The following is a 5,000-nucleotide window of genomic DNA, read 5'->3' as shown; positions in this document are numbered from 1 at the left end:
AAAATCCATTGACACAAAGTCCTGTTGTGCTTCTGCTGACTAACCCAAAATGGGTGTGCGTTGGTTTCCTAGGAAGGATCGGCACAAGGACGAAGACAACTGAAGAGAAGATCTCGTTCGATGACGTCACAAACAAACAGCCCGGTTGCCGAGCAGGCCTGTCAGTGCGGTAGCCATAATATATGTGCACCCCCCCCCCCCCCAATCTTATGTTCATGATGAATGAAGAAGAGAAAAGGGAAACATGAATGCTGTTTTAATGAGGCGTGTGTGTGTGTGTGTGTGTGTGTGTGTGTGTGTGTGTGTGTGTGTGTGTGTGTGTGTGTGTGCGTGCGTGCGTGTGTGTGTGTGTTGCGGTTAGGGATTGCCTTACATGGTATATTTTATGTGGGGGCATATGAGTGTGTGTGTCGATCGTGTGTGTGTGTGTGTGTGTGTGTGTGTGTGCGTGTACGCGCGCGTGCGTGCGTGTTCTTGTGCGTGACCGATCAAAAGAAACAAAAAGTCCTACCATTCCCCTCCCATCTCCGCTTCCAAAAAGAAGAAGAAAAAATCTCTCATCATAATAGAACATGACAACGGAAATCTGTTTCCGCAGCAACATTATTTCATATTTTCATCCCACAGTCCTCTTCTCCCCCCCTCCCCACCCTCGCCCCCCACACCCCTCCCAACCGGCTGCCTTCTTACTCGATCCCTTTTTTATATTATGATCCATCATTCGTCACCCCACAACACGTCTCCAAGTCTTTGTCAACTCCGCCCACACCACCAAACATCACCCCAAGCCCTACCGCGACCATACCTGCCACACACACACACACACACACACGGCACAGCACCCAGGTGTTTTTTCTTCCCATGTACGCCGCTTAACCGTGAAGATATACCTCCACACTGCGTGTTATTACCTGGATTTGTACCGTGACTCATGCACTGTTTACACCCCTTATCGCCTTCCTTTTATGGAGCGTGGCTTTCGTACGGCTTTCGATTATCACGCGTCTCTCAATCACCACGCTGATGGAGTTGTTTGCGTGTCTTTTGGTTGCGTTCGTGTCTTCAGACGGCTTCGACGCGAAGAAAGTGCGGCAGACGACAAATGAATTTTGCATGTAAGCGGTGGGTGCTTGTTGCCTGCATTGTGAAAGAAGGATCGGTGTGTTGAGGATTGTGAGGATTATCCGTTGTTCGTTCGACGATCGGATTGTGCTTGCTACGGGAGCGCATTTGCTTTTTTTTTTTTTGTTTTTTTTCCTGTGGGAAAATTGTGTTTTCAGCTCAGTCAGCGGAAAAATCAGGTTGGTTTGATAGTACTTTTTTTGGTCTTTGACATTGTTGGGTTTTTGTCTTTAACTTTGTTGGGTTGTTGTGGCTTTTATTTATGAATTTTGAAATGTATGGGTTGTTATTGATTGTCGTTGTGGAGCCAGCCATTCGGGCATGTTGTATTGTTGGGTGATTTGAGTGTGCGCAACATGCTGTCTCTCTCTCTCTCTCTCTCTCTCTCTCTCTCTCTGTGCGTTAGAAAGAGAGAAGTGTGTGTGTGTCAATAGAAAGAAAGAGAGAGAGAGAGAGAGTGTGTGTGTGTGTGTGTGTGTGTGTGTGTGTGTGAGAGAGAGAGAGAGAGAGAGAGCTTCACAACAAAGAAAGGGTTCCTCCATAGATTCGTATCTTAAGATTTGATATTTTTGGGGCAAGAAAGTCGAAAAGAAAGATCGTCTTGTTTCGCAGAGCATGTGAAATTCAGTACTATCCAGTCTTAGTTTCATTCACTGTTTTTATGTTCCAGCGTATCACTCATTTTGTCAGTCTATCTGTCAGTACGTCTGTCTATCTTTTTGTCTGTCTGTCTGTTTCTCTTTCCGTCTCTCTCCCCCCCCCACAGTTGTGTGAGCGTATGTATTTATGAACACACACACACACACACACATACACACACACCGACACACACACACACATATACATACATGCACGCGCGCACACACACACACGCACCCCCCCCCCCCCAACACACACACACACACCACTCATGCATTGTTCAAACGGCGCAGGTTCTAGGGATCGAGGTGCCATTGGGGCTGCCGTGTTCTGCGCGGTAAGTTAATAATGCAGTTATTGTGTTAGCCCCTCGGTCCAGCGCCAGCACGAAATGATCTGTCCTCACTATAATGTGCAAACATTGCCGAACGGTTTTGTCGATTGCCCAGGAGGGTGGGGGTGGGGTGGGGGGGAGGGGAAGGGGGTGCGGGAGGGGTGGGAGTGAACGACCCTGAACCCGTCCGGATCATGTCGCCCACACGTGGAGAGGTGAGAGAGAAGAAGAGGGGTAGAGAGAGGGGGAGGGACGGAGGGAGACAGAGAAACAGAGAGAGAAATTCTGGCTTTCTAAGGGAGGTATAGAGATTGTGGGGGTGGGGTGGGGAGTGTGTGTGTATGTGTGTGTCTCTGTCTTTGTCCGTCTGTCTCTCTCTCTCATCTACAAGCACACACACACACACAGATACACACACACACACACACACACACACACACACACACACACACACACACACATGGTGGGGGAGAGAAAGAGAGAGAATACTTCCTGGATTAATTCCAGCCCTCAGTCTCTGAAAGGGAAGCGTACGCTGTACCGTTTGTTCCGGAACCGTGCTGATCGAAGAGGGTTAGCGAACAACAGACCAATAATGTGCAACGAAAAAGTTATTCCTTGATTTTTTACCTTGATGTAATTGACTGTTCTTGAGTGCCGATTTCGATTAAGCGAAAACAAAAAGCGAAATGATTATTCTGAAATACATGAAAATGGAGTAGATTGTTGCCATAGTGGTATCGTGTCCACCTGTGATACGATAGAGTCTAAGCGCACGGGATGAGTCCAGCACTTGCCAGTGTTTCCTCCCCCTTCACTAGACATTGAGTGGTGGTCTGGACGCCAGTCATCGATGTGAGACGAAAAAAATCAAGTTAAAAAATACACGGCAACCGAACGGGTTGTCCTCTGGCAAAATTTTGCAAAAATCAGCAGCTCGAATCTCACACAGAGAAAGATGTGGTGATAAAGAGTTATACAGTACAGTACGATGCAATATAATAAATAGATCTAATATCACTTCAAGTGGAAAGACGTTAAACTGAAGAATAATAAATAGATAACACCAGTTCATTCGAAACCTTTCAGCTCAATATCACGACTTTAAGCGCACAAAAAACTCACCATCGAGGCTAGAAAGTTTGTTTTTTTTCCATTTGGTGTTCAACCTGGCCATTTAGGTTGTCGCAATCCGTTTTCGGCAAATATGCGAGCATGTCGCGTTTGCGTTTCCATAACCCATCAAATGCTGACAGGATACCGAGATCTTTAGCGTGTGTACTTCATCATCTGAACACAACGGAGTTTAAGTACGAGCAGATGTGTATATATGAGGGAGACCGGACAACTTGCAGGTCGCTGCCGGGGATCGAACCATGGGTCCCAGAGACGTACGGCAGTGACATCTGGCACTCAACCACTCGGTGTCACGTCCGCAGTAGCTGTGTCTCCATAAAACGTTCTTTCACACCATGCATTATTGGACGAAAGACGACGCTAGTACGTTTTAACTCCAGTGGGAAAGAAATTCACACGGAGAAAGTAAGTGAAGGGGAAAGGGCGCTGATAGTCAGGCTGTAACAGGATTCAAGGAGGAAGAGGAGGAGTAGGAGGAAGAAAAAAAAAACGAACGAAAAGAGAAATAAATCTGCATAGCATACATAATACATGTTATGGGGGTGAATTGGTGTGGGGTGGGGAGCTGTGTGCGGGAAAGGAGAGGACATAGGTTCTCGCCGGAATACCTGAACCTTGCAGTGGAGAATACAATGAATGATGAATGATTTCAGGTGAATTATTCCCCCGCCCCCTCCCACCCCCAACCTCAACCCCACGAAAGGTCTGAGAATCTGAGACATTCATGTTGGAGCTCAGATCATCAAGTTCTTTTACTCGGTCTGCTGCATGGCTCTCACGAACTTTCTTCTTCGGAACAGAAAAAGAGAATGTGCTGGATAACAGTCTTGCGCAATGTACCAGAGTCCATTTTTAATGCACACTCTTTTTAGCGCAATACCTGTTCAGGCAATAATATTTTCTGTTTTGAACAGGCGTGTCAACAAATCCAGATGAAAAAAAGCGTAATAAAGAGACAGAGACAGAGAGAGAGAGAGATGTATAGCATTCTTAACAGGCTGGAATGTGATGTAAATCAATTAAAGTCGATGGGGGTGGGGGGGGGGGGGGGGCTTACGGAGCAGCTTGTTCTGAACAGAAATAAAACAAGATCGTGCATCCAGAACCTGTCACAGCACTATTCACACCGAAAGTTCTTTGTGGTATATTTTTTATAGATAATTTTTTTTTTCATGGGAATAAACTTCTGTCAGCGAAAGAAATTAGTGTCAGACTGACAAGAAACTGATACAAAGTGATTCGCGGTTCACTGGAACAGACTGTGCATCGCTGAGTCAGCGGTTCATTGAAGGAGTTTCGGGTCCGAAGCACAGACGTGGGGATCTGTATAGGGGATTAAGTGCAGATTATTGCGTGAGACTGACGCTTGATTTATTGTTGAGGGCTGTATCGAGGTGCATGTTGTTAGCATTTCTGGGTTTTGTTTGTGTTTTTTTTTCGACTCATAATTAACCCGCCGGGAACGTTAATCCTTGTCAGATATCTAGATAAATGGGTAGGTAGGTAAGTAGCTTGGTATAGTTAGGTAGACAAGTCTATACATGTGTAGACGAATGAATGAGTAAATGAATAAGCAGATACGTAAAGGAAAGCGCATAGATGTATTGGCTTCGAGAGTGAGTGTCTCTTTCATACCTTTTTGTATATATTTTATCTGTATTATTGATATTTGTTTACGGATAGCCCATGTAGCATCAAAATGAAGTAGAACGAACAAAATTTATACTTGAACTGCAAAACGAAAGGTCAATGTAATATGTCTTTGAGA

The 5,000-nt window shown here is 45.5% G+C and overlaps 1 protein-coding gene across 3 annotated transcripts in view; it reads left to right on the top strand.

Annotated features, from left to right (window-relative positions):
- The window catches only part of LOC143297927 (uncharacterized), a 66,012-nt gene that overhangs the window by 38,693 nt on the left and 22,319 nt on the right, over window positions 1-5,000 (top strand). Inside the window, exon 1 of one of the 3 annotated variants that reach the window (XM_076610512.1) lies at window positions 905-1,301. The exons of the other annotated variants lie outside the window; for them this stretch is intronic. The gene's annotated coding sequence lies outside the window, so the exon portion shown is untranslated. Of the gene's footprint in view, window positions 1-904; window positions 1,302-5,000 lie in introns of those variants that run through there. 3 annotated transcript variants of the gene reach the window in all.

The sequence above is a fragment of the Babylonia areolata genome, chromosome 23, assembly GCF_041734735.1.
Source record: "Babylonia areolata isolate BAREFJ2019XMU chromosome 23, ASM4173473v1, whole genome shotgun sequence".
Lineage (NCBI taxonomy): Eukaryota > Metazoa > Mollusca > Gastropoda > Neogastropoda > Buccinidae > Babylonia > Babylonia areolata.
This window is presented reverse-complemented; position numbering and strand designations above follow the sequence as displayed.